This window comes from Benincasa hispida, chromosome 3 (genome assembly GCF_027475165.1).
Source record: "Benincasa hispida cultivar pf3 chromosome 3, pf3_genome.v1.1, whole genome shotgun sequence".
Lineage (NCBI taxonomy): Eukaryota > Viridiplantae > Streptophyta > Magnoliopsida > Cucurbitales > Cucurbitaceae > Benincasa > Benincasa hispida.
Window position 1 is genome coordinate 78,816,128 of NC_143480.1, and position 13,406 is coordinate 78,829,533.

Consider the following 13,406-nt stretch of genomic DNA (forward strand, 5'->3'; position numbering starts at 1 on the left):
CAACAAATGGATATTTTACATTTTTTCCAAAAACATGGCTATTTGCCATTTTGTACTTTTAAAAAAGGGTTTTCTCCATCTCCGACTCCATCTCCACTCCAACTCCGTCCCTAATGGATGTATATACTAAATTAACACATATACGCATAATACTTATAGTACCACAACCTACATATATACATACATATATCATATTTTGTGGGTTCATTTTGACTGTGAGTTGAAGTGAGTTTATTAAACTCACATTTTGTGAGTTGATTACATATATATATTATAAAAATCATAGCATCAACAATTATTTATTTTTTAATTTTCATTTTAAGTTTTGCATATTTTAATACATTTTTAAGATATGTTTTTAGTATTTAAGGGGGTGTTTAGGACGTTGAGTGGGTTATAATAGTCAGTGTTTACTATAGTATGTGGGTTATAATAGTCTATGTTTGAGGTGCAAATTATTTTAGTATGTCTTATAATAATTTGTGTTTGAAGTGTAGATTATTATAGTCTGTGGTATAGTAGTATGTATTTGGTATGCAGGTTATTATAGTTTGTGGTATAATAGTTTGTGTTTATTGTGCAGGTTATTATAGTCTGAGTTACAATAATCTATGTTTGGGGTGTAGATTATTATTATAACCGATTATAACAGTATGTAAATTAAATGCATGTTAGCTTAGTATATATCACAATTGATTCAATTTTTTCGTATATAAAAGGAAAAAATTAAATGAAATATCATATTTTCACGAACCTAAATAAAATTTTTTGCTCCACTAATTTGTACAAAATGTGTTAAACATTGCATTATCCTCATTCTACCAATTTTAACCTTATTTGATGTAACAAACTTCGTGAGCATGTAGCAAATACAATTCCATTCTCTTCAAATGATATTTAAAGTACAAGGCATAATTTAGATATGTCCAAATTAAACATGAAAAAGCAGGTGATGAAAATAGTTAGTCAGGTGTTGTCTAGAAAAATAAGCTCGCAATACTCCTATTTCATATCTGCTGGAACAGACAAAAAAACTCTCTATATTATGCACATTGCAAAATAGGATATTTATAAACTTCACCTTCTGTTGGGTTTGCAGTTCTGGAATATCATTAAATTTATTCACAACCTTGGCACGTAGCTCAACCCCGTTGCACGCTGCTCTTTCGACCATTCAGCAATGGACTTCAGTTGGTCATTTGCAAAGTCCATTGCATTCTTAAAAACCTCAACCAACTCAGACTGATATCCATAACGCTTTCTCTTACTACCCCTTGATGAATTACCTCCTTTGGAACCAAGTGTCGTCGGGATTCCATCAAACTCATCCTGTGACAGGTCATGTTCCTGTGAATCGCCAGTAGAAGCACCTTCATGCATACGCCCTGGCATATTTGAGGCCATGTCACTAGGTATCTCTACCACTTCTCCAGTTGTCCGATCCTTGCTGAAGACGTGGACTAAGTCATCAAAATATGGGAATGACTTGTCTTGGAGCCTTTTGCTGCAGGATGGCTCTACATGGAGAGTGTGGTTGGTCAATATAACAGGTGATGATGAGTGGGAAAAAAATGTTCATGAAATTTGACCTTCACCCAACAATCGAACGTTTCTTTTTCCACAGTGATGCATTGGAATTCTTCATTCCAACCGAACCCGCTGCATATCGGTCCTCGCATTTCTGCTATAGCTTGGTACGTTCTTTTAAGGCTCCTTACCCTACAATCTATGGTGGAGGTCCCTTGTATTCTATAGCCAGGTATCTTATCATCCATCATACGCTATAACTGTGCCAAGTACCCAGGGCGAAAGGTCCTGTTGTCTGATCTCCATCCACTAGATTCAACCAAAGTCACCAAACATAGCATGTATACTCGATCATATCGACATCATACTCGATGCTCAATTACTTATACTCGATTATTTTGAATTTAAAACCCGTTTGAAGGTCACTCGATACCCAGCTTCATGGTCACTCGATACGGCTGCAATCGACACGTGTATACTCGATCATATTGACGTCATACTCGATGCTCAATTACTTTATATTCGATTATTTTGAATTCAAAACCCATTTGAAGGTCACACGATACTTAGCTTCATGGTCACTCGATACGACTGCAATCGGCACATGTATACTCGATCATATCAACATCATACTCGATGCTCGATTACTTTATGCTAAAAAATATAAAACAAAAGAATAAATTTGGGTTCAAAACTCTTACCTTTGAAGACCATTCTTCAATGGATTCCCTCGTACAATGGACATCACAATGGCTACCTCGTTATTTTCTAGGATGAGAACCCAAGAGTTGTGGGCTCTGGCTATTTTGGTAGAGAGGGAATGATAGAGTAGAGAGGAGATGGAGAAGGGGTTTCAATTTGTTCTAGAAAATTTCTTTTTCATTCTTCTCTATAAAACAACACTAGAGAAGAAGAACCAAAACTGTCTATAAAACAACACTAGAGAAGAAGAACCAAAACTGTCCCATTATCACGTAGTAGTTAAGAGAGAATAAGGGAGGGAAGTTATTTCCCTCCCATCAAAATTTAAAAAATGAAAATAAATTATTTTAATTTATAATTGAAATCATTATATATATATAACCATATGTTATATTATAACATATATAACGTACAACCTATAGTTTAATATTGCATCATATACAATATAAGCTATAGTTTTAATTCTTTCATCAATGTATTTAATATAAATCTAATTTATATTAAATTAAATTATATGAATCAAATTCACATAATTAATATTTGAATCATATTCATATATTTATTTTCTCTCGAGTAAACTTTATATTATAATGTAGCAAATACATTATAGTAATTATATCATATATAATTAATTCTCTCAATTAATTTGAACAATTCAAACTAATCCAAAAACTAATTCTCATTTATTCCCGTTGAGCTACCAAAGAAACCTCATGGACCTGTAGCTTGAAGCTCCAACGGTACGTGAATAATTCATTAAACTACTTTAATTAAATTCTTCACCATCCGTTAACAGTCGGACACTCCACTAAAGATCGATATCTACACTCTTCTAACTATACATATATATTTATGTGTCCATTGGATATAACCAATCAACAGTACGATAACTCTTCACAAATTGATCGTAAGTACAACTGGGCTAAAATTATCGTTTTTTCCTAATAATTACATCTCTTTAAGTACCACTGAATCCTTTAATGAACAATAAATCATGATCCAACTATGACCAAACCCCTCTTGAGCCAAGAGAGGGTGTGGCGCCACATTGTTCAAGTCCCGGAATCAACCCTTAAGGGAGCAATTTATCTACTTACCCCGATGTCGGAGAAGGAGTGAATTCCTTCTTGTGTAGCTATGTTCCCAACTCCTCAATCAGACGAATCCCCATAATAGTAGGTTCATTGAATCGGCGATCTAGCCACTCTCACCCATAAAATCAAAGAACCGCCTTCATAGGCAGAAATTTACAACTCACTCAGAATTCATGTCATGTTACCTATTGTTATCCTGTTGAAATGTAAGTCTCTATTTTGAACGGCGTTATATAATGAGACTAAACATTTCGTGGTTCGGTCTTATATAAACTTCTTTATATAGAATATCCACATTTACATGTCTCCACATGAATGATCAGGATCAGATCATTTGTAGCACTTTATAACGATTGTAACATCTACAAAACGGGTCATACTCGTAGTGTCACCAGGATAAGGTATCCAGCCTTATCCATCTACTACAGACAATTTATGTTTATCACTTAAACATGATTCACCCGTATGTCTCTACATACGTGTTTAAGCTACAAGATAATCTTGGATCTTAGTTTATTGGTTTGTGGTTAATGCAACTAAAATTGAAATAAAACATTATATATTTTATTAAATAAATAAGACGTTTGTACATTACAATTATAAACTATAGGACCTATGAGATTTAGGGCATCAACCCCAACAAATGATCCTTGTAAAAAATGGAATATTTTCTAATACTCACGTAGTACCATACTTCCTACATTCATTCACACTATAAATCTACCTTCATAAATATTTATAGACCCCATATTGATGTTAGTGGATCCTACTATATTTTTAAAAACGTGTTGACTTGGCACACAATAAGTGGAGGTAGTGTGGAGAATTTTCCATTCTACCGTAGTATATGATATTTTCCCTATAAAAAAACTAAAATGGTTTTTGGCCACTCCCCTTTTTGGAGTACAATAGGAATAGAGATAACAACAGATAAGGCTAATGAACACCCTATATTATATTTGATGTCTAATTTTTCTATTATTTACAAGAATGTCTAAGTAGACTTCTTAATTACACAAATATTAGGGTCCATTTCTCTTTTTATTCTCAACCTATAATCAATTACACATACTTTTAAAAAGAAAACTCAAAGGTTTCCTTGATTCACATGAAAATTTTATTTAAACAAAAAAAATTCAAAATCATCCCATCAAGACCCCCCTTTAGTAGACCCATGCGACACCCCGCATTCTTAAACTCTCTCTCTATCTTATTGAGCTAGATGCCCTAAATCTCGTGGGTCTTGTAATTTATAATTGTATTGTACAAACGATTTATTTATCTAATAAAATCTAAGGCTTTTATTTAACATTTAGTAGTATTAACCCATAATACCAAAAACTAAGATCCAAAGTTATCTTCTATAACTTAAACATGTATGTGGAGACATACAGATGGATTGTCCAGGATAAAAAAATGACGTCGTGAGTTCAAATTAACCCAAAACAAATAAAATTTGCAAAATACGCACAACTACTAATACTAACACATAGTAATTGTGGAAGCACGAGGTCGATCCACAGAGAACCTCTACTGATTCACAAAATTCAGTTTTGAAATCCAAATTGAGGGGAAAGGGTGAAGGAACTCTTATTCAAGAGTACCTACGAGCAGAAGTAGATCTTTCCAATTCATTGTGACAAAATTTTCTCATATACATTCAAACATACTAAAATGCATTCAGAATGCTAAAGAGATCGAAAGATCATACCAGTTGAAGACTTCTTCTTCATAGAAAATCTCTCTTTTTCTGAGATGGTAAGCTATTGCTCAGAAAAACCCAATCGTCTACCTCAAACAGCCACCATATGAACAGAAGGAAACAGAGATGACACCACCACTCAGAGCCCTCAGTATTCTTGGAGTGAGAATACAAAGGGTGGGCTTTGTTCGAATTTAGTAGAGGAAAGTAAGAAGAGAGATCGTATACAACGATCAAGCAAGTGGAAGATGGGTTCGTCTATCATATAGACAAAATGCTTGATCGTTTAGGTGAAGTATACAATCATGTAGGAAAAAGGTAAGCGATCGTCTAAACGATCGTGTAGGAAAAGATAAGCGATCGTGTAGAAAAACTAGGCGATTGTCTGTATGATCGTTTAGTAAATATTGGGCGCTAAACAATTTCTTAGAAAAAGATAAACGATCATTTAGTAAATACCGCACAGTTGTAATCGTTAAGCGATCGCTTAGCACTATCGTATAGGTAAGCGACCGTGCAGACACTATCATATAGGCACAGATTTTCTAAGCGATGAAACACTTCAACACAATGACTGCGCATATCCCATGCTTAACACACCGTGATCTATTTATGCGTCTCATCTTTCATCTTACTCATCCGTTATTAAAACAGAAGAGACATCGTCTCATTACCCTTTTAACCATCCAATGAATATGATCACATCATAGTCACAACTTATGAATTAATATCATATATTAGTCATATTATTTTTCCTCCACTAGATATAAATCACATTTATATCTAATTTTCTCTAAATTAATGTATCTCATACATAAAGCTAATTATATCATATATAATTAACTAGTTCAATTATATCATATATAATCGAACTCCTTCTTGTCAATTTGAACATTTCAAACTGACCCAAAAACTGACTCTCAACTTGTAACCATGAATAGTTAACTAAACTCTTTAGTCACGATATCCACCATCCGTTAACTGCCAGACATTCCACTAAAGATCGACAGTTGAACTCTTCTTGCCATAGATATATTTCTATGTCCATTGGATATAACCAATCACCAATATGACGACATAGATGCTCATAATTACAATAGGCCAATTTACCGCTTTTCTCCTGTAGTTACATCTTACTCCTTAAGTACCAGTGATCCCTCTAATGAATAATACAACATAGTCCTACTATGTGTGAACACCTCTCAGACCATGAGAAGGTGTGTGGCGCCATATCATTCAAGCCCCGGGATCAGCCCTTAAGAGAGCAATCTATCTACCTAACCCTACTTCGGGGAAGGAGTGAACTCCATCTTGTAAAGCTGAGTTCCCAGCTCCCAAATCAGATAAATCCCCAAAGTGGTAGGTTTGAGTCGGCGCTTTGGCTACTCGCACCCATGCAAATCAAATGATCGTCCTCAATGGCAGGAGTTCCCAACTCACTCAGAATTGAGGTCATGTTACCTATGGTCGTCCTAGTGAAGTGAAGTCTCAGTCATGAACAGAGTTATATGACGAGATGTTAACACTTCGAGGTTAGGTCTTATACAAACTCTTTATATAGGACGCCCCTGTTCGCATGTCCACTACACAAATGATCAGGATCAAACCATTTGTGACAAGTCACAACACTTGTAACAATTCCACAAAGCGGGCCGCGTCCATAGTGTTACCAGGACAAGGTTTCCCTCCTATATCCATATACTACAGACTATTTTGGTTGTCACTTAAGACATGATCCACTTGTATGTCACTAGATACATGCTTAAGTACATAAAGATAACCAGGGATATTAAGTTTATTGGTTTGTGGTAAAATAAAACATCTAAATGTGCAAAGTCAAGAAGTGGAGTAAATATTATATATATTATACATCACAAGCGTTCTTACAAATTTGTTTACAAAGACTTTAGGACACATACCCCAACAGGGGTGTTCGTTTTAGAAAAAATAAGTAAAAGTAAAAACGAATTTATATGAATTTTTAGTAATGAGATTGATATGAGAGAGAGTTTTAAGAAATTCAATGGAAAAGAATCTTGGGGGATTTTATGTTGAATAATCTAATTCTATCATTGATTTAATAGATTTCATCCAATTAAATTGTCCCATAGCTCATTAAGGACGACCCTAATGCCCTAATTAGTTAACTAATCTAAATTGGTCAATTAATAGCCAATTAACCTAATTTGATCAATTGACCCTAATTTAGTTCATAATTACTTCCTAAAGACATTCCACAATTAATCCCTAAATTACATTAATTTCTTGGGTTTTCTTAACCATGACATTCTTGAAATTAAGAAGACTAAAATGAAGATTGATTAAATTGAATGTTCTAATCCAGCAAACTTTTTAAGAAAATAGGAAAAGATCCAAATTCTCATTCAAGATTACTAGTTCTTACAACCTTATTACAAATTTGCTATAGAGCTATGTAATTTTGCATACAAAAATCTATAAAAATTGACTTGTCAATTCAATCTTTAAAAGATTTTATTCAAATTTCAACAAGAACATGTTGGGATTGGTGTCCTAATTCTCCCGGAGTCTCGTTGTTTTGTAAAGATACACATTGTTCAATGAATAAAATAAGTGTTATTTAATTCTGACATTTACTCATATCCAATAAACAAAGCTCCTTGGTTATCTTATGTGAACTTAAGCATGTATATGTGATATACAAGTAGATCATGCCTTAAGTGATAACCTAAATCGGTCTGTAATATAAGGATTAAGGTGGGGTACTTGATCCTGAGGACACTATGGATACGACCCACTTTGTAGAGATATGCAAGTATTCTAAACTACTACGGATGGTAGATCTTGACCATTCCTGTGGAGACGTGGAGGGGGGTGTCCTATACAAAGAGTTTGTATAAGACCTGGACCATAAGATGACTAGACTATGTATATAACGCTGTTGATACTAGAGACTTGCATCTCACCTAAACGACCATAGGTGACACGACCTCAATTCAGAGTGTTTTGTGAACTCCTGCCTTTGAGGGCGGTCCTTTGATTAGTATGGGTGAAAGTGGCCAGATTGCCAACTCAACATGCCTACCTTTTTGGGGACTTGTCTGATCTGGGAGCTGGGAACTCAATCCACAATATGGAATTCACTTCTTTCCCGAAGCAGGGATAAGTAGAGATATTGCTCCCTTAAGGGCTGATTCCGGGGCTTGAACATAGTGGCCACAACTTCTCTTTGGAAGACAAGATTCAGTCATAGTAGGACTATGACTTATGTTCATTAGAGGGATCAGTGGTACTTAAGGAGACAGATGTAACTACAGGGGCATAATGGTTATTGGCCCAGCTATACTTACGAATTATCTGTGAGGGTTTGTTACACTGCTCATTGGTTAAGATGGACACATAATATATTTGTAGTGAGGAGAGTTCAGTTATTGGTCTTTAGTGGAGTGCCTGGCAGTTAATGGATGGTGAATCCCGTGACTAAAGAGTTTAGTCAGTTATTCACGTACCGTTGGAGCTTTGGATCTACAGGTCCATGAGGTCCCATTGGTAGCTTGGATTCTGTTGATGATTAGTTCTTGGTGTTGATTTAAAATGTTCAAATTGACAAGAGGTTTTTTTTTATTATATATGATATAATCGGTATGATGTATAAGATACATCTAGTGGAGGATTGATGTAAATGAGATTTACATTAAGTACCATGGAATAGAAAAAGAACTATGGTTTATATGTTTCATGAGATGAAATATTAAAACTATAGGTTATAAATATAGGATGATAAGTTGGTTATCATTTATGTTTATAATAATATTAATTATTAGATAATTAATACTTTTTCTTTTAAATAACCAAAGTAATGGGTGGTTATTGGATCATGGTAACCATGAGTTTAAAAGGAAATTGGATTCCTATTTTGAAAAGAAGTTTTTTTAACAAAAGTTTGAAAAGGAATTTGAGTTTTCTCTCTGGCGAAAAGAAACTCACAGAAGTCGTCAAGTAAATACAGATTTACTAAACGATGGCTGAGCGAGCTAAACAATCATGCAGGTGCGAACTAAATGATCGTGCAGTGTTTACTAAACGATCACATAGCTTTGCTAGACGATCGCAGGCCCAAGGTAAACGATCATGTAGAGTCTGTACGCGATAGACCGAGCTAAACGATAGAGCTAAACGATCACATAGCTTTTTGTAGACGATCGCATAGCTTTATCTAAACGATTGGGCATCGACCTATACGATAGGTCCCCGACTTCTTCCACTTATCCAGTCGTGTACGCGATCGTTGTTTCCTTCGTTTTTCTGCCTCACACTAAGTCCGAACAGAGCCCACCCTCTGGATTCTCACACCGAGAATACCAAGGTTGCCTTGTTGGTGGTGTCAGACTCAACTCGACATCGTCGAGGTTTTCTGGAGGTCGTTCGTGGTGCTGTGGATGTCGTTCGTGTCACTAAGGACGAGCGCGGTGTTCGTTCGTGTTGTGGAAGAGATCGTGACCGAAGAGATCGTTGAGGATGAACGTGAAGTGTTCGTGCTGTGTTCGTGTGGTGTTGCGGTTGTGTAGATCGAGCACTCGTGATTGCGCTTATTCGATCAGAGTCGCACATCGGAGCATGAAGACGTTTCTGCATATGTGCGTAGAGTTCTCTTTATGCATTTGTTATTCATGCTGTAATTTCTGGAATTATTTATAACCATTTGTTTGAAGTTGATTCATGATTGTAATTTGGAATTGTCTTGTTCCGCTGCTCATGAAAATCCTGAGTTCGATTTTCTTTAATTGGTATCAGAGCCAGGTTCTCTGATATTCTAAATTATAGATCTGAATCGAACATTTTTTACAGTCGCGGTGGGTTTTTGCATTTGTCATTAACCGTTTTCTACATTTGTGGATGAAATTGATGAACGTTTCAGGTTTAATCTGCCTTTTTTGTTAAAGCTTTCAGTATTACAAAGTGTTAATTGTAAGGGCCCCTGTGTTTTTAGGCGAAATTAACTTTGCAATCGAGTCTGTAATTCAAAAAGTTCGAGTTCGCCGAGTCATTCATGATGAAGCTTCTGCGCATGTCGATGCAGTTCTCAATGAAGAAGAAGATCAAGCGTTGATCGAATCGTGTAGCCTCAGGTAAACGATCATAGGGATTTTACTAAGCTATGGTTTAGATTTTTTTTAGACAATCGTGTAGTATTTTCTAATTGATTGTTTAGCTAATGCTAAGCGATGGGGTAAATCGTTTACTATATCGCGTGGCATTGGTTGCACGATCGCGTAGGCGCTGGAGGTAGGCGATTGTAGTAGGAGCATGTGATGCTCGTTGTTTAGTAGAAGGCGTGTACTAGACGATCATGTAGTTAACAAGCTTCATTGCTTAGTTACTACCTATGCAATCGTGTGTATGTGATACGGAGACGCTAGCTAAGCGATCGCTTAGGCGATATTGCTTCGCGACATCGTAGTTGCTTAGTCGATCGCGGAAGGCGGGTATCATGCGGAGTGCACTAAACGATCGTGTACTTCAGGCTTCATCGTTTAGTTACATTACACGATCGTATTGTGATATATAAACGATCGTTTAGATTTTTCTAGATGATCGTATAGTAGATGCTAAACGATCGTTTAACTCTGGGAGCACTGGTAAGCGATAGAGCAAAGAGTTTGTATTATCATGTAGATGATCGTAGGGTGCTTAGTACATGATGGATGGTTGAAGAAGCGATGCTTTGCCGAGTGATTCAAGACCCGGTTCTCCTGTTTGAACCAGAGACTCCTTGTCTTTGTAATATTTAGCTTGTCTTTTGTGTTTTAAGGCAATTTTACCCGGTTCATCAACTTTGATTGCTTATACATGTGATGTATCGTGCTTATATGTCAAAGTGTTTGTCATATAGTTAAAAACCCACCTTAGGTTGTGTAATTATTCATGCATCATGTATTATAAATGTTATAATCTTGCATAAAGAAATTACTTGAAAGCATGCACATGCATCATGAAATATAAGAGTTATATTTTGCATGCATTGAGCATTATCATGCATCATCCTTTTATTATAATTGTTATAGTCTAAGGGTGAATGGAAGCATGTTTTGCTTGTTTCATTGCGGATTTTGTATAAGTGTTATATAAAAGAAGTAGCAATGAATGGACAATACATTGAGCATGACACTTAGGTCGTTTATAAGTGTTATGAATACCTTGCATGTGTTAGCTTCGCGTTGTGGTTGTTTTCGTTTATAAGTGTTATAAAGGAAATTAGACCTAAAATTAATAATTCAGAGTTGCATGCGGACTTAGGGTGAACTCAAGTTTTTTTTAAAAGGGTTTTAAAATTGGATTGAAATAGACCTAAGTTCAAATGGTTCTAAAGAGTTTAGTAACCTAGATTAATCTTTTAAAATTGGTTTAATAAGATTAAATTGGTTGGAATAAAAGATTAAATTTGTTGTAAACCTATCTATAAGGGACCTTTTGTCTAAGGCAGGTTTTGGCTAGGCTGGGGTTCTTTAGTTGACGGAAACATAACACCCCTACCTGGGAACCTACCTGGAAAGGTGAATTAGATAGATTTTCAACAAGTATGCGATGTTTTGGTCAAAGACTCCGTTAAAGAGTTTAATGGATGATGATCAAAAGTTTTTCAACTATCTAAGGTAAAAGTTACTCTTGGGAAAACCTAAAAGTCACTTAGTTAAAATCCTTAGCCGTGTTTTTTCTAAGTAAATTAAACCCTAGGTTATAAAATACTCAGTGGGAGGAGGAGACGTATCAGATATGTCTATGATTCCACTCACGTTTCTCCCTGTATGTTCACACCGTGAGATTCATGCTTGGCCTCGAAATGCCCCAGAATACATCCCCCTTCGGATAATGTTTGCATGAGTCAATATCAAGGTGAATGGAGAGAGTGTTTATAGTAAGTGAGTGAAGGGTGTGTGACAACACGTCCTATGGTCTTTGTCATTGGTTCACACCGTGAGATCATTGATAACGGCAGAAATACACGTTATCATAGTGCTAAGTTCTTAAACAATGTTGGATTGCGTTGATAGAATATGTTAAATTGCGTCCATTAAGCATAAATTCTATACTTTTGCGGTCGCATGCGTTCAACACATTAGAGCAGTTGACCTTTATATTTTTGTACAGAATAATGCATTAACGCAATGCAAAGAATGCAATCATAGGAATACATTGGTCGAGCGCAACTTCACTGCAAGACTTTGCATTGATCGTGCTCGCAAACATTCACCCAAGAAGAATCACCGCAACATGGTGGATGCATCCGGACGAAAGGACAATTAAGATCGATGGGACAGAAAACTGACGACAGTCGGATCCAAATTAAGTTGAAGCCAATAACGGTCACAAAATACATCCAGCTTTATCGGTGACAATTATCCGGCACATCAGTTAGGAATTAAAGCTGTCACATCTATACAACCAGAAGAGAGAAGCCGCCTTTCACCTTTGATGCCCTATAAATACTAAGTGGATTCTTCAGAGAAAGGGTTAAGCAGTCGATTACTTCATCACTTTACAAGTTCACACCTCGGTTCATAGTTTTCTTTTCCATTTTTCTGGCGGAGCAAGAGAAGAGTGGTGATGCTGGAGATCGTCCAGGGCAGCTCGAGAGAGAACCTTGGGGCGTAAGAGCAGAGAGCGGGCTGACTCTCGCGAAAGCGAGAATATCTTTAGAGCACGAGTAGAAACAGTGTAATGCTTGGTGACAAGAAATTTCTCCTGGCTCTTTACTATACTTGCATTGTTATTCTGTACTTCATCTTATATCTATTCAATGGAAGTTCTATTTCTACATTTGCTCACTCTCTTAATATGCATGAGTAGTTAAACTAGTTAAATGGGTTGAGAAGAACTAAGCTAACATGATCTAGGAAGTTCATTGCTCGCGATTGTCTTGTTTGATGCTGTGTAAAATACCCCTTAGAGTTACTTGAGAGAGAATCTAAAGAAAGAACCTAATGTCTCGAGAGAGCTAGGTTATAATCTGGACTCGAAAGAGCAAGATTAGGCTTGCATAAACAAGAGATAGGGACTTAGAGATAAGCTCTATTTTTCAACTTGCATCGCATGCATCCTAGGAATAGGAATGATATTATGTGGTCGCATATTTGTGTGAATGTCAGGTTGTCATCGCATAAATAGAGATAGAGGTTTATGTGTAAACCCTGTAGACTTATCGCATATTTATCGCATGCGTTCTAGCTTTAGAAGCCGTAGCATTCACGCCGAGAGGTGGTTTATTATTATATGCATATTGCATGATCACAAGGCATGAATGCATCCTAGGGAGTGTTAGCCGAATCCTTTCTCAACCCGTTCACCGCATATTCATCGTATTTCCCGTTTACTAACTCTTTTCAAACTCTACCGCATTTATT